At 40.3% G+C, this 23378-nt stretch overlaps 1 protein-coding gene across 1 annotated transcript in view; it reads left to right on the top strand.

Annotated features, from left to right (window-relative positions):
• Positions 1-23378, top strand: part of Rarb (retinoic acid receptor beta) — a 707451-nt gene that overhangs the window by 438081 nt on the left and 245992 nt on the right.

Here is a 23378-nt window from a genome sequence, read left to right as displayed (position 1 = left end):
GTGTCGCCGGCCTTGCTGTTTAGGAACAACTACTGTTAACCCAGAACATCTCATTTGACAACAGTAGCAAACCTGAATTTCAAATAATTTTTTGACCTAGCCCAAATAGCGAAACAAAAGCCTGTGACAGAACGAAATAGAGACCTGTGTCCTGCCTGACTTCAGCATTGCTCTCTCATTTCTGTGATCTTTAGCGGGCAGATAGCAGCTGGCACCCACCGCATGGTTGAAACCTCATCAAGTAAAAATGGTTTCTTTTCTGCAAACTGGTGTTCATCATCTCCCTTCTCTAAATAAATGGGTTGTTGAGATGCTCAGGTTTCCTTCTTTGTGGCACTTGGGTACAATAACAGCTTACCCACAGTCTCTGGCAGAAGTTCAATGGAGCTGCTTTTGAGTACCAGGGATCCATCGCCAGCCTAGCAGAAGGTTTTACTTTATTTTGTTTGGTCTTTGGTTTGTTTCTTAATTGCAAACTGCAGAGTCCAGAGTTCAGGATAAAGTGTGACCTTGGGTGGTCCATGGGTTTAACAGGATTTGAAAATATTGCCAGGTCCTGAGGCTTAGTGATACCTGCTGTGAAAAAGAACACAGAAACTCTAAAAAAAAAAATGGAAATCATGGTAGATCCTCCTAGGTCCTCATAGGTCCATCATGACTTCAGTATAATGAGTAAAACACATAGTAGAGCAATAATTCTCTAGCTCTGCTGACGATAGAATCACCCCAGATTTAAACAATACCAATGCCCAGATCTCAGTCCAGATCAATTAAATAAGGATCTGGTAGGCATCCGGCCCAGGCATTGCTAGTTTTTAAAGCTCCTCAGGTGATTCCATTGCGCAGTCAAGGTTGTGAGCCAGTGGTTTGGAGCAGATTTGCATCTTTATTCAAGGCTTCCATACTAATATTGAAAGCAAAAAAATTGAGATTAGAAAAAAAGATTACCCTTGAAAATCCTTTAAATTGCCCATGAAGTAGAATATAAGTGGCTTTGTGTCTATAGCCCTGAAGAGCTAATATAAGTGAGGATGCTTAATGCACCTAGAAATGTACAGCATACACTAAATGGTACATATGCAAAACAGAACTGTACTGTGTTAATTAAATAACCAAAAGCACACACTGAGCAGAATTTAGGTTCTGGAAATGCACAGAAAATGGGATTCTACTGTCCAAATGTAGAAGGTCACAGCTGTTAAATAATTGATTAACTTTTGAACGACCCAATGTCGATTTTAGATCTGGAAGTAGAAATAAGGATTTTAACAAGTTTCCTGAGACTCACAGAATAAAGTGATCCCCCGTGTGATGCACAGATCCTAGCTAGATTCAGAAACTAAGTTATGCAGACTTCCGGTCCATCACTGAGCATAACTGTCTGGCAGAGAGTCAGGCCTTCCAAACCCTGCTGTACCGACTCCTCTAGCCTGGTTTTCGGTGCTTCCTACAAGCCCTCCCCTATTCAAGTCTCCTCTTCACTTGATGTAAAATGTCTGTTCCACTTCCGCATCTCTGCTGAACCTTCTCCTCCTGCTTCAAATGCTTTTCACATCCCTTCCATTTCCTGTGACCTCAAATCTACCCACTCTGTGCTGCACCCACCATTAACATCAGTGTCTAGTATTGTCCTCTCAAACTGCCTCAAGTCCAATTTCAGGATTTTTTTTCTTTCCCTCAATTTAGCCCTCTCTTGGAATCATCTTCTCTCATGCCCAACCTCTCTGATCCTTCTTCAAGTCCCATGAGCCTTACTTTTAAAGTTCTCCAGAATCTAGCCACTGCTTACCACGCCAGACCACACCAGTCCCAGGTGTCATTTGACCCCACGTGATTATTGGAATAGCTGCTTCATTAGTCTCTCATCCCACTCTTGCCCTCATGGACTGTCCTCTGCACAGCAGCTTGAGCAGTCCTTTTAAAATGCGCTGTCAGTCATGCTCCTCCCTGTCCGGAGGTCTCCTATGGCTCCCATCACTTTTAGAAGTAAATCCAAATCTCACCTAAGATCAAACAGCAATCCATGCTTTCTCCACTGATTTTACTGTTGATGTTTAGAATATCCTTTAACACATGTTTGTACCGTATGAGGCACTATTCTAAGCCTTTCATAATTTCAAGGTGGTCCTCACAGTTTGGAAACTGAGGCATGGAGAGGTTAGGAAACTCACAGGGCATCCAGCCAGTAAGGGGTGAGCTACTGGCTCAAGAGTCCACACTGGTGACTATTGTCCCATCCTATCTCTAGACGTGTGCTATAAACTATGCTGTCAGAACTTCATTTTAATTTAAAATATTTCAGTAAGGAGTCCAGGACGGTATTTGGTTTCTTATGTTTGCATATGCATCAACATGTGAATTTAACTGTAAGAGGAAAGGTTTTATAGAAGGAAAAAGAGAGAAGGGATGGAGCCTGTGGTAATCAGGGAAGTCCACGTCCCTCCGACAGCAATGCTCCAGAGCCAAGCTGGAAGCCAAGAAATTTGTTTTAAAAATATGATCTCTCCCAGGCCGAAGATTACGTCAAATATATGGTGATATACCACCCAAAAGGCAAAACCACAGTTTGCTTGTTTAAAGGCTTGTTTTAGGTTGGTTTGGCTGCTTCTCCCAGCTACACTGCGAGCAATGGGCTATAGTTTCTGTGTGAGGGTTGAAAACTTGTCTGGGGGAGAGAAATTGTGGTCCTGCCCAGAGGCTCTGCACTGCTGGAAGGATCACCCACAGCCCAGGCTCACTGGTCGGGCAGCCAGGCAGCTGGCTTTCATTACGGCCACACCTGAGCAAAGGCACCCGCACACTCCCTCCTGGTGGAGGGGGGATTCCATGTGTTGAGTAGCACGAAGAGTTTGGGCTTCAAGTAGAGTGCCCTCAGAAAAAGTAAGATGTCATCCAGAAATATAAAAATAGGGAAGGAGTAGAGTCTTGGGGTGTAGGGTTGGAAGCAAACTCAAGATTGAGAAGTAAAAGGCCAGGGACAGGTGGTTGAAAATATGCAAATATCCATGCAGACTCATGCCACTTGGGACTCCTCCTGTCCCGAGCACCTAGGTTCTTCTGCTGGCTCTGTTGCTTAAAAGTAACCCGGGGGCTGGGGATGTGGCTCAAGCGGTAGCCTGCTCGCCTGGCATGCGTGCGGCCCAGGTTCGATCCTCAGCACCACATACAAACAAAGATGTTGTGTCCGCCTATAACTAAATAAATATTAAAATTCTCTCTCTCTCTCTCTCTCTCTCTCTCTCTCTCTCTCTCTCTCTCTTAAAAAAAAAAAAAAGTAACCCTGGAGTTGGGCATTATGGTGCACACCTGTAATCCCAGGGACACTGGAGGCTGATGCAGGAGGATCACAAGTTCAAAGCCAGCCTCAGCAACTTAGAGAGTCCCTAAGCAACACAGCAAGACCCTATCTCTAAGTAAAAAATTTTAAAAAGGACTGGGGATATGGCTCAGTGGTTAAGCACACCTGGGTTTAATCCTTGGTACCAAAAAAAAAAGGAGTGACCTATAGGACCCCCATCCTCCAGTTTGCCACACAGGTGACCTAATCGGAGGCTGTAACTATTTGGGGATAGACATCTCAGCCTGGCCTGTTCGCACTGTATCGTAAGCAGTTGTTAACAAGTGGGAACACAGAAGGAAAGGCCCCGCGACACACAAGGAAGCGCAGCACCTGGTTTGGGGAGAAGGGGAGAGAGAGGGCATTGAGTTTCATTGATTGGGTCTGCGTGGCAGGCGGCTGCCCCCCAGGAAGGCCTGGTATTCCTGTCCTCTCCGTGAACCTGCCTGAAAGGGATACAGGAGTTATTGGGTAATCAGGACTTGTCAGCACCTCGGTTATGCAGGATGGTTCAATCCGATAATGTGAATGGAACCTGTAATGGGGCTGATGAAAAGCACTCCAGTTTCAAAAGGGCCTTGAATGATTTTTTGTTCATTTTCTGTTTACATGTAATGTGTTATTGATGTCATTACCTTATAATACAGCGGCTTGTTTCATAGAAAAACCAGGAATTATTCATTCTTAAAAAAAAAAAAAGACTCAGAAGAAGAGGAAGAAAGAAGGAAAGAAAGAAACCCTGTTACGTGAGGAAAATTGCATCCGAATGCTGCAACTGAAACATATTGATTTTCTGGCGCTCGACTTTTTAGATTAAAAATGCCAATACTAAATCCTTTCGTGACCTATAGTTCATATGAAGTTCGCATGTCATTTACTATTATTTTGAAAGGGAAAAGAAAACGGAATCTTTAATGAAAACGTCGTTGGAAAGAATGTCTGCCGTTTTCCGTAATTTGCATACCATTATAATAATGCCTGATTATGAGCTAAATATGCTGATAGTCGGGTGGGCTGAACATTTTTCTTATTTCAAATCAAAAGCCATTTATCTCTTTTTAATTGTTTGCTTGTCTGTCTTCATTCTTGGTGGGAGTCGCTCATTGTCCGGGCTCATGAAGGTTGGACATTAAGTGCCCAGGCTAAGGTCAATCCCAGGTAGGGCCAGAGACCTCCAGGCACGTGGTCTTGTCATAGTCTGGAAATGTGCACGGTACTTCTTAGTTATTCATCTAATTTAGTTGAGAATTGCAAAGTGGACCCGAGTCCCTGGCACAGTCTTGGTTGCATTTACGGTTCCTGCTTATCTCCAAAGTCCCCAGCTGACATGGGTGCCACTTTTGGTGGCAGTTTTTGTTTTCTAGCCATGTGCCATGATCCAGGTTTGAAAGTTACCAAAAAATATTTTTCTTCTAAAACTATTTCCTTTCACTGTATTCTTCTGTGTTTTTAAGCCATTATCACAAATCTCTGTGTCTTGCTCAGAACTTTCCCTCCTGTTAAACCAGGGATGGCCGGACTTCCTTGTTTTGGTGACAGATGAGTATGTCCTATAATACTTTGGCCTCATTCCTTATCATGACATCTTTATTGCTAGAATGAGGGCAAGGCACTCAGAGAGCACAGATTGCCCAGATAAGAAGCCTCTCTAACTAGAATTCTCAGTGTCTATAGCTGTTAGCAAACTGTGGTCCACCAGCCAGCCACATCCTACCTGACACCTACTTTTATAAATAAAGTTTTATTGGAACACAATTGTCCGTTGGTTTACATGTCCTCTTTGGCTGTTTTTGCACTACAAGAGTAGAGTTGTCATAGAGACCATATGGCCAGCAAAGCCTAAAATATTGACTATGTTGCCATTTACAGAAAAAGCCTGCCAATCCCTAGCCTACAGTATTGTGTTCCTTAACAGTTTTCTCCTAAATTATAGTAGGCACTGGTGTACCTTAAGCAGTGAGTGTAAGAGTAGATAGGCGCTATAGAATTCAAAATCATGAATTTTTTTAAATATTCATTTTTTAGGTGTAGTTGGACACAATGGCTTTATTTTGTTTATTTTTATCTGGTGCTGAGGATTGAACCCAGGGCCTCACATCTGCTAGGTGAGTGCTCTACCGCTGAGCTATAACCCCATCCCCTAAAATCATGAAGTTCTGAGTAAGGTGAAATCTTAGAAATCACCTAGTCCTAATTCCCAACAGATTGATGTTTGATTACTACAATAGTATTTCTGGTATTGAGGAAACAATTAAATCTCCAAGCCATTTTGTATTCTAATAGTTCTGCTAGGAATTACTCCTTATATCAGGTACATAGCTATCTCCATGTAGCTCTTTCCCTTGTTCATCTTTCTGTGCTTCACAGGTATACAGGCAAGTATGGATGCTCTTCAGCACCGTCATCATGCAGGTATTGAAAACTCTTGTTATTTTCTCTCTCCATGTTTTCTTCTTCAAATTCAGTGTTCCAGTTGACTTGCTTTGTTCCTCTTATGCCAGAGTATTGAGTACTTTGACAGTCCAGGCATGTTCCTCTGGATGCGTTAATCCATCCTCAGGTACCAATGCAGTATCGTAGATGTGGTTTTACTAATGTAAAGTTTGGCGGAATTATCACCTCCATTCTTCTAGGAGTTATAGATCTGTTAAACTAAAACTTAATTCACCTTTGGAGAAACCACATATTGCTGCTGATTCACTGTGCAAGGGATCAAACAAAACCCCTTTGTTGATGTTTAGAAAATCATCTTGCTATTTTTCCTAACTTGGTCCCTCTTTTTGTGTGTGTGTGTGTGTGTGTGTGTGTGTGTGTGTGTGTGGTGTCAGGGATTGAACCCAGGGCCTTGTGTGTGCAAGGCAAGCACTCTGCCAACTGAGCTACTTCCCAGCCCCTGTTCTCTTTATTGCCCCTCATCATTCCTGCCTGGACTCTGCTCCTACTTTTACAGTAGAATCTGATTCTTTAGCATCTCATAATGTCTTCTTAACTAGGAAGGGCTAAAACAACTTTTTCCCGATTCTTTTTTTCCTTCACCCATACATGTGAAGAAGGGTGACTTCTTCCAAACTGTTTACTCTTGTCCCACATACTTGACCTACATTAAGTGGAAGAAGAGGAACTGAAAGCAATCATGAAGGTCACAAAGGCTGTTCTATGTTTATTTCTGACTCTTCTCCTTTGGCAGCATGACAGGATTGCCTCTGGTGGACCCCTGTGGTTGGGCAGGTCATGTGATGAAGTCTAGCCTCTAAATTTTGAGTGGAAATGATAATGTCACTTCCAGACCAGCATTTAGCTGCTGGTTTAAAGCCCTCTAGTGCTCTCTTTCTCTCTGACATGGTGACCATCAGCATTGAAGATGGTTGTTTCCCTATTCTGAATCCAAGAGTAATGTGACATGGAGCAAGAGTCCTGCTAACTCATGATGGTTGTGGAACACAAGTGAGAAATAATCCTTCATTTTGTAACCTTCATTCATGGTTAGAATGAGGGGTTGTTTGTTTTTGCAACATAACCCAGCCATCTGATACTCAACATTTCCAGATCCTCCTTCAACATGAGGCAAGTACTTATTTAGTACTGTAATAGTCAGCAGTCCATTGCTGTGACAGAATACCTGAGAGAAATCAACTTAAAGGAGAAGAGATTTATTTGGGCACATAGTGTCAAAGATGTCAGTCTATGGTCTGCTGGGTCCATTATTTCTGGGCTTGAGGTGGGGTAGTACTTCATGGCAGAAGAACCTGGTAGAGCAAAGCTGCTCACTTCATAGCAGCCAGAAGCAGAAAAAGAGAAACACCCACTTTGAAGGCACACCCCCAGTGACCTACTTGCTCCAATTAGGTCCCATCTTCCAAAGTTTCCACCACTTCCCAATGGTGTCACTCACTGGGGACAGATCCTTCAAGCACATGAGCCTTTGGAGAACATTCCAGATCTGAAGTCAAACAAGTATCGACTCTATGAAAAAGCACTTGAGCCATCACAGTGAGCAAATCAGAAGTTTCAACCCTTGTGGAAACAGAGGGTTTGGACATTTAATGGAGTAACCACTTCAGACCTGAACACCCCAGATACAGTGGGGCAGACAAAGAGAAGCAGGAACTTCAGATGTGTCTTCAGGTGTGTTATCATCAATGCCCTTGTTGGGAAGGCTGAGCTGGAGTGCCAGGGTTCAGTGGCTAACACGTCACCTACCTCCTGTGTGAGGATGGACTGACCCTTTTACCTGTCGGGGGGTTCCCATTTCCTTTTCCCCTTTCCACTCATGCTTCATTCCATTCCGTACCATTTGTGCCCATCGCTGTCCAGCCTCTGTTTGAATGTTTTCAGAAACAGGGTGCTCCTCATTTCCCCAGGCAATATTTCATCTCTGGACATGGGTACTTATTTCAGTGTTGTTGTTTTGTTTTTTTTTTTCTCTGAAGCTTTTAAGCTCTAGAAACCTACAGATAGAGCCACCGACCTTTTGTGGTAGAACCTCAAGGCTAGCATTTTCATGAAAATTAATATTTCGACTGAGTTCCTGTTCTGAGCCAAACACTGCCTTGAACTAGATGATGTTGGACATAGGAGGAGAAGTGTATGGCATAGCTCTGAAGTTTAAGTCCCGAGGGATAGATAAGACTGGCCTTCAGGTACTGGGACACAATGTATGCTATTAAATTGTGGGTCAGATTCAGAGGAAGGAAGTTTCGCATGGATTACTGTAATCAAGGAAGGCTTCGTGGAGGGTAGGGGATTCATGCCAAGCCATGGAAGATTTAGATTATAGGTAGGTGGTGGGCATGGGGAGAGGTCTATAAGACTAGGTGAACAGCCCCAGGGACAGCAAAGTAAGGATGAATGTGGTATATTGGGGAAAGCCTGTGGAATCTGGCCATAGAGGAAAAAAATGGATCAAGGCTCAGATTTTGACCAGATTTGCATAGAGAATTTTTAGAAGCATCTACTGACATGATTTTATAAGATGTAATCCTAGCTAACCTACTCCCCCAGATTTGCATAGAGAATTTTTAGAAGCATCTACTGACATGATTTTATAAGATGTAATCCTAGCTAACCTACTCTGTAAGAAAGGATATCTTTGTGCCCTTCTCACACCAATGGGCCACCCAGAGTTTAAAAAAAAAAAGATTGAGCCTTACCGATATGGACCTTTTTCTTTAATCACCGATTCTCTGTTCTCTGTTCATTTGCAGTTTTTATTTAGTTCACACTAGCCAGGATCACAGACGGAGATATTCTTCCTGGACATTTCTCTTGCTGGTGTCAGATGTTGCTAGGTTAGTGTACTAGGGTCAGCTGAGGGCCTCCACCAGGGAGGCAGCCAGAGGCTTAGACCTGTCTCGTGCTGTAACGAGGCGTTTGGGGAGGGGGAATATGGAAAGGATCCTATGGCCCAGCGGGTCCCATTCTTCACGTAAGTAATGGGTTCATTTAGCCGTTCAACAAGAACGGCTTTCTCCAGGGCACGTGTGGTCTGTAGGCAGTTCAAGCTCAGGACACAGACACACTCAGAAAACACAAGGAATGACAGTAAGTTGATCTGGATATTCACACTCACAACTCCCCTGCTCTGCCTTTCTGTTGACCTCTTAAGTACTTCCACCTCCTCTTGTAAGTTTGAGAATTTTTGAGTCGCTGCAGAAAAATTCTAGAAAGACACAACTCATTCATATCTGACTTGGATAAAAAAAAATTCAAAAATTCATGTGAAAGAAGATGCTCTGTTCAACATGGAAGTCAGTTGGAAACAACTCTTGGGAAGTAGTTAATGAACTTACTGAAATCCAAGGCAATCATTTTGAAATGCCAAGGAGAACGGGGATGGAATCAGAGACGGAAGAAAAATTAAGGTGTTATTTTCTATAAATGGAAAGGGGGAATTGGGGACTAATTGCCTTTCTAAAAATTAAGGAATTAAAAATAAAATGCCGAGCTTTCTATAAATCTTGGTAGTCTTCAAAATGAGTTTATATCCATGGTTGTTAATATATTGTCATTTTTAATGGATGCATAGTGATTATACATAATCATTAATTCATATGATTCCAACAACATCCTAGGAGGTAGGCAAAGTGAACTTTTCTTTTCCTTCATTTTCTATTCGCAGATGTGGACCCAAGATTTTGAGAAACTAAAAGACTCACTCAAGACTATATAACTAATAGGCAATTATGTCAAGATTCAACACCCAGACATTGAAACTCTGATCTGGTCAAATATAGAAGGGAAGTGAAGCCAGGGAATTAACAGTAGGTTTATAAAAGACAATGTGTTCAAGAGAGGAGGTGTGGCAAGGTAATTTAGTGGGCAAGAGCTCACTCTGGAGCAGCAATTGCAAATAGAAGCCCAGGGTCATAATCTAGTAGCAGATGCATTTGTACAATTATAGCCTAAGTATTTACAAAGTATTGTTCAATATTTTTTTCACAGCATTTTAAAACCATTTAAATATTTTGCAATAAAATTTGAATTTCTGGACTCTCGGTTACAGCCCCAAGGGCCAAATTTCCACACACCCACAACCGACAGGAGCTGAGCAGCTATCCCTGTTAAATGTGAGCGCTCCAGTTTGCTCCCTGAGGACCAGTGACCAGTTGATATTTCTCACCACCCTGTACCATTGTGTTTCTCCTGCCCCTCACCATCCCTCCTTGGATTCTGGAGGTCTTGGAATTTGTGTCCTTGGGTCTAGAAACAGCGTCTGGGCTCTATCAACTTATTACTGTGTGGATGTAGGCAGATTACTTCTATAAAATAGAAATGGTAGTGGTGGCACGACTGTGGCTAGTGGGGTTTGTTTTCTTTTCCAAGCTATTTCCTTTCTTTGGAAGGTTCCATTCTCTGGGTTAGATAAAGAGGCCCATTTATTTTCCCAGGTTGCATAGGCAAATGACTTTGGCTCTTCTGATCAAACATAGATGAAGCAGATGCAGAATTACAGTTGGCAACCCAAAGAATGTACCTGTGTGTGTTCATCTTGGGGCTACCTCAAGCTTTCAGGGACAGCCTGGCTGGTATGTCAGGGTACCATTCAAAATTCATCACTGGTGTTCTGTTGGTAAGAGCTGTGATGTGTCTGTTCAGTGTAGGAGACATCTGAGCACCCCTCACTCCCTGCCATGATTTTCTCTAGTTGTGCGTTTCCTGGCCTGGCTCTTTGGCCCTCTCAGAGTATCTGTGAGCACCTTAGTGAGCTGCATGGCTTGTCTTTGCCTGTTGGCTCTCTGATCCACTCCCAACCTTTTCCTCTTTCTACTATGTGAGACACCAGAGGACCATTTTCAAAACATTTTCCAGGCTCTTGGGCCGTCAGATTTGTAGACTAAAGTTCGTTATACTTGGTGGCCTTCTTTAACAAAAATAATACACAGTTACAGATACAGAATTATGCGAAAAAGGGAATGTTTATATTTTTGTGAGAAAACAAGTCATGATAAATTACAAATCTTAAAAGATTACTTAGAGTAGAAAAAAAGCTAGAACAAATAAAAAACACAAGGCTGGGGAAAAGGAGGTCATTTTATTCATTAACTGTTGAGATGGAGCTCTTATGATTTCCTCAGTAGAATGTTTGGCTTCTTCCTCTTTGATAGCGTCTTCCTATTGACAATAATTTTCTACCAGAAAAAAAGAAGAAATATTATTCATTCTTCTCTCGATATGCTGCCTGGAATTTAATTTGTTTATGATTGGCAATTTAGAAATGTTTTCATTTATAGCATTATCAGGGTTACATAAAATTGTTAGGATTATTATCAACGGTGTCTGTCGAGTTGCTTTCTTAGCAAGACTTTCAGGCAACTTAAATTTCTTGAAATCATGATCACCGAGTTTGCCTTCACTGTCCTAGTACGGATACCCAACATGAAGCAAATTTGGTACTCATAATAGAAGTGTGAATTGGATTGAAAGGGATTAAGAGATGCAATGATTTTTTTAAAAATTTCTTTTGTCTTTTTACATTAGAAACAGGTACAATGGCTCAGCAGGCAGTTGTGTGTTCCTATATAATCTGTTCCCATAGCAAGACACCAAGAAAGTATTCTATTCCAGATGAGGAAACATTCTGGATCATGTGGGACAATCCGATGTCCACAGGATATCAGGCATCCCCAGATTAAGTGATACTACCAACTCTCAATCCTTTTGAAAAACCACAGCCAGGAACAGGTCTATAGAGAAGTAACTGTGAACCACATATGCATGGCTCACTAGGCAGGAGCTAAATGAATCTCCAGCTCAGCATCCCTTAGATAAACCCTAAGTAGGCCCCTCATCATTCAAGAGGACACATAGTGCCGGGGATGCCAGAGACCGTCATAGCCATGCTGGTTGAAATACCATGCTCCTCCAGTTGCATGTCTGTGATCCTGCACACCTCCCAGGCCTTGGGAGGGCTCTACACAGGGAAAGGCCCTGAAGCTTACATCTCCTAAGCTTCCCTCTCAATGCATTTCTCAAGCCCCTTTGCCTGGTCCTATAGGGGATCCAGTCAAGGGGTTGGAGAACTCCTGGCCTTTTGGCTAAAACCACCTCTTTGTTTACCCCTTGGGCTGTAGGATAAATAGAGCTTCCTGTCTGTGGTCATTTCTGTCACCATCCCATTCGGTTTTTAGATCATCTGAAAACATTTATAACTAGTGACTGTTTTAAATCCATTCTGTTGTATGACCTAGAGTGGGGTTCCTTTCCTAAGTGGGACCTCATCTATACTCATTTTTACTTAAGGAATATGCTCAGAAATAATGTACATTTCCAAATTTGGCCTAAAGATCTTTGGCAGATCGATTCCTACTGTCTTTAGTGAACTTTGTAGATGAGGCACCTTGTGGAGCCCACAGGTTCATCTGTGTGCCATTACGTTTCATATCTTTATTACATATTTATATACATTTTATTCAATCTACCTAGAGAGAGTGTCATTTTTCTCCATAATTGACAGCACACAAAAGGTGACATATAGTATTAGTGGAAAGCCTCGAATTGTGCGTGAGCAAAGTCCAGAACCCCGAAAACACAAGACATAATAATACATACAGTAAGGCCAAATTATAAAAAATAATGGCACAAAGTGGTGTCTGTAAATATTTTAAGCTAAGTAATCTAGTGGGATTAGAGTGAGGAACAGAAAATGAAACTTTATTTCATTTGGAAAAGCATGCCTGGGGGGAAGAATATATAATTCAGAAATATCAGTAGAAGAGAGAATGCAAAATGATACTGATGCTGAATGAGGATTAGAATGGAGATGACAGAAAATTTGGCATTAGCATCGTACTCAGATGGTAACAATTTAAAGAGCATAAACTAGATGGCAAAACAAATGAGAGAACAGCAAATTTGGTACTCGTAATAGAAGTGTGAATTGGATTGAAAGGGATTAAGAGATGCAATGACTTTTTAAAAAATTTCTTTTGTCTTTTTACATTAGAAACACTTTGATAAATAATACAGATGATTATAAAGAAGAACAAAAATAATTATTTACATCCTAAAATTTGAGGAGGAACCTTAAAACTACCTGGATAACCCCCTTCCACTTACAGATGAGGAATAGGATCAGGGATAGGAATTCACTACAGATCATTTTGCCATACAAGTTCCTCTCATTTGCACTCAGACTTTGGTTTACACTTGAATTTATAACTCTGTAAATGTTGACTAAAGGAAAACTTACAACTGGTCCTAAGTATTTGATGATTATAAATGCTGTGAAATAGCACAGCATTTTTGTAGAGAATAGTGTAAGCATTGGAAATGTCCTGGCCCATGCCTTGTTCCTCATTGTATCCCGAGGGCTCACCTTGTGTATGGCACAGAGAAGACATTAAGTAGATGTTGGATATTTGTCGAGTGGATTGTCGGTTGATCATTGGGAAAGGAAGGCAGGACAAGACAGAGGGTGGGTGGGTGGCTGGCTGATGGATGGTTGAGGGACTTTCAAAGGGAAAAATCTAATCTGTTCTCTAATTTCCTGAGAAAGAATGGACTGTGCCAGTTCTGGGCCATGCTATCTCAAATGAAACACAGCAATTCATGAACAGCAAGGACATTTCTACTAGGAAATATGATAAAGCAATCTCATTGCCTAATCAAATCTCAAAAGACTTGAGATTACCAAGAGCAGTGTCCAGGAATGTCAATAGCGTGGATGATAACCATTTGCTTGTGATTACAAACAAGAAATTATCCCCGATTAAGTGGAGGATACCAAGTTAGTGAAGAGACTGAATTATGCTATACAGTTTTATTGCTTTTAGATGTGTTGGTAAGAAATGAAAATAGACTCATAAAATATTACCTATGAGGGATCATTGGAGAAAATTGTTTTCATTATTGATAAGAATTCCTAGTTATCGTCTCAATTATAGATAAAAGGATGCTGCCTATGAACTTAAGGATGTTTTAAACAGTTCTCTGGCATAAAAATAATTCTCCTGGCATCTCTTTTACACTATTAATTAGAAAAGCAGATGTTTTATTCTGTTCATACCCAGCCTGTATGAATTTTTGCAAATTTGGAATTAGTAGAATTAGTCTGAACGATGAAGTCTTCCAGGACACTGCTGTTTGGGGACACAATATAACACTGAATGGTTAACTAGAGATCATGAACATGTATTACTTAGAAGTTTCAGTGAGCATGAATTCCTCCAGCCAACTTTATCAGTTGCGCTGATTAATTGTGTAATTGTTAATCTTGTACATTTTTTAAACTAATGAACAGCAAATTAGAGGAAGGTCTGCCATTTCCCCCCTTTTCTCTTTCTTTCTTGATATGTAGCTGAGTTCAGTCACCATCAGCACTAAATTCCATTCAGAGTTCACAGCCGTCATGATAGCTAGTGCAGTTTTAGGTTAAGCATATTTTATCCATAAATTGCTATATTTGGTTCTCGAGTTATTATTGCAGTTCCTTGGGGTACATTTAAATCCACCTTATTGTAATAGATTATGGAATATAGTGGCTAATGTGTCTAATGTAAAATAAATGACTATAATGATTTATGATGCGACACTTCAATTTTATTGAACATAAGGATCATTGTACTAAAATGGATGGTGTATTGCTGGTTTAGCATAAAATACTGAATAACATATTCAAGAAAATGAATGGCTTGGCCAGTTCATAATATTCTGCCCCTTCAGCTGAGAGGTCTTTAATAAGCAGGAGTGTCATTACACTTGGAAATGTATGTGTAGGTAATCTATTATCTAGAACAATGACAGGGATCTTCTCAAGTCCTTATTAAAGAAGAGGCTCTTTAGGAGAAAATGTAGAATTCTTTGATCTTCATAAAAGAATGATTTCCGTCCAACCACAAGGCAACTGTAATAACAGCGCTGAGCAGCAAAATAGTAAGTGGCCCCACATTTAAAAATGATCACCTCGAGACTCTCTCATGACTGCCTAGATGGAGCAGAATTGCAGAAAGATTTTGATTTTTTCCATCATGGTCCTCAGATGATATCCTTAATGTCCTTCTCTACACATGTCTGTCCGTCAACTTTCTAGCTTTTATTGTGCCTAGCCTATGTAGTAACTCATCCTCCATCTTTCCACGGAACTCTGTGTTTACGTTTCATCACTCAATAATAAGGTAGATTTAAGAAGGCCTGAATTAGCTTTCAATTCTTATTTACACATAAACAATGATTTTTCAGTGATGTAATGGGCCAATTTGTGTTCTGAGACCTGGGGAAGGAAAGGAAATTCTTACATGGCGAATGACAGATTCAGATGAATGGTTAAAGATCTATCCTCCAAAAACTGGGGGAGGGCGAGGGCATGAGGAATAAGAGATTGATATGTTTTCTGACTCTCTCATCCTTGTGATCTTGTGATCCTTCCATCATAGCTCCATGAATCTTCCGGGATACGGTTCAATGACTTAAACAACTCCCACCTGACAACTAAATCCTTAAGGGATAATCTTAATAGCATCCATATTGCCCTGGGAAGATAACTCGCTTTCCTCCTGGGCGTGGCCATGCTAGGAAGTGGTGAGGAACCCTGAGTATTTTGAGCCCAACTCTTGCATGGTGGGTCACACTGACATCAACTCTACTAACTACTGGCCTCCTCAGCACTTTCTGGTTTATGCCCTTCTCCATCCCTCAGCCCAGACAAGTTCATCTGCCCAACCAAAACTGAGGGGCTGTCAAATATCCTACAGTCCACAGTGGAGGGTCTTTCCTTCACAAGTCTGAGAACCCAGTTCATCATGCATTTTTGATTCCACATGGGGGCTTTGATTTCTGTCTCCTCGGTAGCAGAGTTGACTTCCCTGCCTGCAAGGACGTGGGTCATGATGAGAAAGCCATCTGAAGATGAAGAGAGCACTGTGCTTGTGGACTGAAGGAGTTAACATTCCAGGACAGGGGGGATGCATGCCGTGCATTCTGTACTGTTTGGATTGCAGATGTTTATTTATTCAGGATATGGTCTCAGGCCATGTTTAAAATTATTATTGTATTGATAAGGTGATGTAGCCTGAAAATATTCATTGTAGAAATCAATGAGCAACTCTGGATGTTGTAAGTAAATTTGGAAGGTCAAAAGCTTCTGAATGAGTATTTCCCAAAGTGTACACATTCTGTAAGCAACTAAAAATGAAAAGGATAAGGACCATCTTTTCACTAATGGACGTGTGGGTCTGTGGCTGCTTTTGGATCTCTTCATAATGCTAGAAAAGACGGAGGCAAAAGCTGCTCGGATACCTCTAGCCTTAAAAGTTCCCCAACCACCACACTCTCCACACTCTAGTTCCTGAATTTTAGGATTTTTCTTTTCTTTTACAATTTCCCTCTACACCAAATTCTATGTGGTCACGAAACATTGTCAAGATGTTTTCATAAAGAATATTGAGGGTGAGGGTGTTCTTTTCTTCTTCTACCTTCATTATTTTCCCTCAAAATATTGTAGTAAATTGAAATGGCTCATAAGATCTCTCAGCCACCCCATAAGATGTTGTTTCTCTGCCTCAATGTCTCCTACCAGCTGCAGCTTGAATCTCTGCCTGATCGTCTTTGGAACTGAGCCACAGAATTGTGACTTCAGAAAAGGATTCTACCGTGGCCAAAACACACAACCTAAAGTTTGGCCAGTGAGAGACCCTTTGGCCCTGGCTCCATTACTAATCCACTCTCTTTTTCCTCTTTCTCTTCTCCCTCCCTCCCCGCTCTCTACCACACCCTCCCACCATCCAGTGTTTCCAAGGATTTCTCTCTCACTCTCTAACATTTCTTTGATGTGCTTTCCTCATAACCTTGTGTTTTAACTTATTCATCACACCAAATATCATATCTATTTTATTCCCTCCAAGTTCTGTGTCTTACTTCTAGCACTAATGTAATTTTTAGAATCCAGACCTCCATTTATGTAATAATCCATAGGTAGAATTACTGATGATAACATCTCTCCAAAAAAAGTGCTAATGGGGCTATTTATTGAAACCAAGGATTTACATTTATATATAATGTGTGTGTATGTATGTATATGTGTATGTATGTGTTTGTGTGTGTATATATATATATATAAATTTTTTTTAAAATTTCCAACCAGAAATATGCTTTGGCTTCTTTTTGGGGGAGTTCATTGCAACTACTCCTTCCTTAGGTCTTGTAGTCGGATCCCAGATAAAGCCATGCACATCATTTACTTCCTTGAAAACACTTTGATATATAGAACAGAGGAATTATACCTGAGAAACTTGAAGCATCTGCCCAACATTGATATTTTAAAATGTTTTTTCTTTATATCTTCCTTCAAAACATAGGCTGTATAAATAAGCCCATCAAAGGATCTTTAGATTTTTCTTTGAGCACTGTTTTTCTAAGGGTGACAGCCCCAGTGTAGAACTCTGCCTGACTTTAACAGGCAGACTCTTCAGTACCTGGCACACAGGTCTAGGACAAGTTGAAAATCACTGGAGCTGTCAAGTGCAATTATCCCTAAGCTAAATAAGACAAATGGCCCGTTAGAAGTCGTGTGTGATGCACTGAAGAGTCTGAGAACTTGACCAAAATGACTTCACAAGATGTTGGGGAAAATCACCGGACATTTATGTGGATAGAGTGATAATGCATCTATTTCCTCCAAGCCAGAGGGGGGCTGAATATTTGTATTATGCCCTATCTTTTTGGCTAACCAAAAGTAGTTAAAACAACCTTAGGTAAATTTAGCAGAGACCAAACGAAGAAAACTTTAAAATTTGCTAACCAGCCATTATAATTATTGAGTACATGCAATGATACGTTCCTCTTGATGAGGAGAGCACAGTATTGTGAAATCACAACTTCTCCCCAGGAAGAGCTACAAGTCTAGTGTGATGCTCTCCAAAAAAATTTTTTTTAAATGTTGGGGGGATGTTTGATGTTTGGGGAATTTGTGGAGACTATTGAAGGGTGGATGCTAACTTGATGTAGTTATTCATAGGTTGATCTGGAGAAATTAAAAGATGTTAGTTAAAGGGGAAAGGTTTGTAAAAAGAGATAAAAGAAGGGAGGACTTTATTTTATATAGTATTTATATTTGTATTTTAAACAACAGCAATCAAAACAGTGAGTCACTGTTACATTGAGTGTTGCAGGGGTAGCCAAGCTAGTGGAACAGCATGGGGTCTAGTGGTAGACCCAGATACATATGGAAATTCAGTAGAGGAGGTGGATAATCAAATGAGTGATGAAAAGGTATTTTATTTGGTAACTATTAGGAAAAAATAATGCAAGCTTCCTACCTCATTCCTTTCATCCAAGTAAGCTTTAAGTAAACCATATAGGGATAAGTAATGAAAAAACTGATACTATAAAGTTTCTAAAAGAAACATGGGTGCACATTATACTTAGAAAACAAGGACCTTTCTAGAAGTAGCATGAAGTACAGGAGCTATTAAGTACAATATTGATATATTTGCCATAAAATAAAGTTAAATTCTCATTGAAGTCAAAAGACTAACAAAAAACTAGTGTATTCATAATACATATTTCAAGGTCTGATTTTCTTATTGAACATCCTTAATATATAAACAAACAGACATACACACACACACATATACCACTTTAATTTCTGCAAATAAATTTCTAATGTTTATGTGCTATTGGAAGATATAGAGCAAATTTTCATCATGGCCTTAGGGTAATCTTTTATTTAATGTAGTTTTGTAATCATGTTTTTGTAATAGTACATGCATGCATTATTTGAATAAGCGAAAACTAAAATATGTTAACACTATGATTGATCCATAAATCAGTAGTTCTTATTCTTTTGGGAAACAGACTCCTTTAAGAATCAGACATTCTGTACAAACAACAATGGCGAGGATGTGGGGGAAAAGGCACACTCACACATTGCCGGTGAACTGCAAACTGGTGCAGCCAAAATGGAAAACAGTATGGAGATTTCTTGGAAAACTGAGATTGGAACCACCATTTGACCCAGCTATCCCACTCCTCAGTCTGTACCCAAAGGACTTAAAAACAGCATACTACGGGGACACAGCCACATCAATGTTTATAACAGCACAATTCACAATAGCTAAACTGTGGAACCAACCTAGATGCCCTTCAGTAGATGAATGGATAAAGAAAATGTGGTGCATATATACACAATGGAATATTATTCAGCATTAAAAGACAATAAAATCATGGCATTTGCAGGTAAATGGATGGAACTGGAGAAGATAATGCTAAGTGAAGTTAGCCAATCCCCCCCCCCACAAAAAAAACAAATGCCGAATGTTTTCTCTGATATAAGGAGGCTGCTTTGTAATGGGGCTTCATGGGGAGAATGGGAGGATTAGACAAAGTCTAGATAGACCAAAGGGGTGGCAATGGGAGGGAGGGGGCCTGGGGGTAGAAAAGGTGGTGGAATGAGATGGACATCATTACCCTAAGTATATGTATGAAGACAAAAATGGTGTGACTCTACTTTGTGTACAACCAGAGATATGAAAAATTGTGATCTATATGTGTAAGAAGAATTGTAATGCATTCCACTGTCATATATAACAAATTAGAATCAGACATTCTGGGCCCTGTCCCCTGAAGAGTATGCATAAATACAGACACCAAAATGTGGTATGAGTTGTGAGTCCTAAATTATTCTGCCCTAAATAATTCTAAAGTGAGCTACTGACAGTTATCTATTGCTACATAGCAGACCACCCCCAAATTTAATGGCTTAAGACTAGAACCACTTTGCTGCTTATGATCCTGTGTGTCAGACATTCAGGCAGTATGCAAGTATACCTTATCTCTGCTTCAAGTTTTTGCAGGTTACTGGGGTCAGAGGATCCCAGAGGGCCCCACTTACCTGTCTGGGGCCTTGGTCCTGCCTCTGAGTGGGGTGCCTCAGTGCTCTGCCATCAACCCTTTCTAACTAAATGTCCTGGGTTGCTTACCTGGAAGCTCAGGAGAAAAACAGAAGCCAAATGATTGCTGGAGGCCAGGGTTCAATTGTCATAGCACGTCACTTTCACCACCTTCTGTTCAGCACAAGTCACAGGGCTGGCGCAGAATCAAGGGGAAATGAGCTCATAGTAGGAGGCAAGGCACAGTCACGCTAAAAATGGGCATGTGGGATGGAAGGAATCACTGTGGCCACATTCGTTTTTGGTTGTTTTTTTTTTTTTGGTGGGGGGATAGCAGAGATTAAATTTAGGAGTACTTAACCACTGGGCCCCAGCCCCAGCCCTTTTTTGTATTTTATTTAGAGACAGGGTCTCCCTGAGAGTGCCTCACTAAGTTACTGAAGCTGGCTTTGAACTCAGCATCCTCCTGCCTCAGCCTCCCCAGTTGCTGGGATTACAAACATGCATCACTGCGCCCAGCCACTGTGGCCACTTTTGAAAGCAGTCCACCAGGCATGGTGTCCTGAACCTCTAATCTCAGCTGCTCAGGAGGATGAGGCAAGAGAATTGATTGAACCTAGGAGTTTGAGTCAAGCCTGGGAAACATAATAAGACCCTATCTCAAAAATAAAGGCAAATTATGTTATGAACATGTATAAATATTGTATGGATCCCACTGTTACATATAATTATAATGCACCAATAAAAAAGAAAGCTGAGGGCATGGGCACATACCTGTAATGTGGCACACATCAGTGGATTGGGAGGCTGAGGCGGGAGGATTGCAAGTTCAAAGCCAGCCTTAGCAAAAGCAAGGTGCTAAGCAAGGTGAGACCCTGTTTCTATATAAAATACAAAAAAGGGCTGAGGATGTGGCTCAGTGGTTGAGTGTCCCTGAGTTCAATCCCTGGTACCCCCCAAAAAATAAATAAATAAAAATAAATACATATAATCTACCACAGCATAATTCTCTGAAAGGTGCCACATTTAGTCAACAGATGAATTTGTCCATTTGTACCCTGACATTATAAAATATAGTCATCTAACTGTAAACTATAATAATAGACTACTCAATTTAAATACCTGACGGTTTTGTTGTTTTTGGTTTTTGTCAGCGTATCCCAGAATTTTCCCAGTGAAACTATGCATGAAACGGGAATGTGGAAGCCATCATTTTGGATCATACTTCATCCACTTTGATATGAAATGTTTTGTCCATAATGTAGAAAGTTCTAGTTTGGAATATTTTTGGAAAAATTCATGTTTTCCTGAGTAACAAAGGGTCATATATTTAAAGGCTGGACCTCTGTACCCACCATAAAGGAAACAGCTGGAGAAAAAACACAGATCATCACCCTAAAATACATGGTACAATGGTAAGATTAAATGAATGATTCCAAATTCTAAAAGAACTTCAGTTAAAAGTGACAAGTCTAACAAGAAAGATTGTCTCCTTTCTAAATGCACCCACATTCTTTGTACTGTGGTCTTAAATGACAGTGACCAAGGAAGGACACCAGGCACGTGAGCAAAACCTCTGAGGGCCTGGAAGGTAACTGCAATCAAAGGATGTGAACTTAAAGGAAACAGAGAATAGGGAAAGGGGGAGAAAATTACTAATTTGGAGTCTCAGATAAATTAAAAGTGAGCATATGTAGTGAAGAGTAGAAAAGAAGATACAAGAAGCTATAGAATTCCCAGCCAGGTGTGGTAGCACATGCCTGTAATCCCAGCAGCTCAGAAGACTGAGGCAGGAAGATCACAAATTCAAAGCCAGCCTCGCCAACTCACTGAGGCCCTAACTCAAGTTAGAGAAGGGTCTCTAAATAAAATACAAAAAAGGGCTGGGGATGGGCTCAGGTTGTGGGTCAATGGTAGAGCGCTTGCCTATCATGCTTAAGGCACTGGGTTCAGAAACTCAACAACACACAAAAATAAATTAATAAATAAAATGTATTGTTTTAAAAAGATGGGACTGGGGCGGGGGAGGCATGGCATCGTGGTTAAGCACCCCTGGGCTCAATCCCCAATACCAGAAAAGAAAGAAATATATAATTAAAGAAGCATAGAATTTCCAAAATAATGCAGAATGAGCATTTTCTTGTGGACTCAGTGTTAGCTATGTCCAAGATCAACACATTTCATATCACAAAGCAATATCCAGAGATGTCTGGAGCTGCCCCTAACAGTAGAACAGAGAGAAAAGGACATAGTGAGAGCTCACAGCACTTCTCTAATAAAGGGACTAAAGCTTCTATGGGTTGCATGTGAAAACCATGGGAAAGAGCAGAAACAGTCATCCTGAAGGTGACCCCCGGAAGGGCAAGATGTCCCCAATTGTCTATTAGACTATTGTCTAATTGAGACTATTTTTAATACCTGGATATGGCCCAAGTTCCTTTCAAGGGCAGGAAGAAAATATTCAAAATAATATGGTTGACAGGCTACAATATTAAAAAATAAATTAACTTCCTGATCTCATGATTTACACCTTGCATGTTCAATTTTTTTTTTTTTCCATCACACTAGCTACGCTGTGGCTTCATTCTTCTTTAGCATCTCCTGAGAGGATCTGTTGGTATTTTTGCTGTCAACTCCCTCCCAGAGTCTCTCTGAAAATACGGAGACAGTCTGAAAGTCACAAAAAAATATATCCTTTTGTAGAAATAGAAGTATTTCTTAGGTAGGCTAAATAACAGTACCAATAATTTCTCAAAATGGAGAACAAAAAGACCAAGAGACTGTAAAAAGAGGAGTGGGTGGGGGAAGAGAGATTTAATTCAACCCAAAAGCGTTAACTTTTAAGCATAAGGAATTTAAAAGAAAAAGAGGAGAGAGAAAATGAATGAGAAGAAATTACTTATCCAAGAACTGAAAGATGTAATGTTTCATAGCATAAAGACTTAGGTACAGTATGGAAAAATCAATAAATAAGAAGACCCATGTCGGGGATCATTACTAGGATATTTCAAAATAACAGATGTAAGAAGTCTCAGAGCATCCAAAAAGAAAGGGGAAAGTCATGCTCAAAGTCATAGAAATCAGAAAGACATCAGAGTTTTAATAGCTACCTTAAAAGAGAAGATCATAAAAGTGATATTTCTATAATTCTGACAGAAAATGATTTTCAACCTAAATTCTATACCCTGCCTAAACTTTCAATCTGGCGGAGTGTGGAATAAAGACACCTGCAGATATGCATTTCTCTCTTCCTTGTCCTCTTTCCTGCTTTGATCCTGGAGGTTCAGCTTCAGCCAAAGGAGAGAGTTAACTTTGAAACAGATTCAGTGAAACTTAGTATCCAACACAGGAAATCAGAAACATAAAGCCATAATCAGATGATGGGAAAGCTAAAGTTCCACTTGACATCAGAACCATGGGTCTAGAAAGAAACCAGTTCAGACTGGATTTTTAAAAAATGTGATCGATATATTTTCTGGTCAATTTGTCTATTGGAAAATAACATTAAACAGGACATAGGAAATAAGTGAATGATGATAACATAGAAAGCTAGGCAAATTTAAAAAGAGAAGCAACCATGAACTTGTGGAAAAATAAACATTTGTATAAGAAATTAAACATAGTACACTAGTTGGCTCTGTGGTAAATAATACATACACAGTTCTAACAAACATTGTTGATTTAACAACTTAATTAGGAATTACAAATATAAATAGTTA

Source organism: Ictidomys tridecemlineatus, chromosome 2 (assembly GCF_052094955.1).
Source record: "Ictidomys tridecemlineatus isolate mIctTri1 chromosome 2, mIctTri1.hap1, whole genome shotgun sequence".
In the NCBI taxonomy this organism is placed as follows: domain Eukaryota; kingdom Metazoa; phylum Chordata; class Mammalia; order Rodentia; family Sciuridae; genus Ictidomys; species Ictidomys tridecemlineatus.
This window is presented reverse-complemented; position numbering and strand designations above follow the sequence as displayed.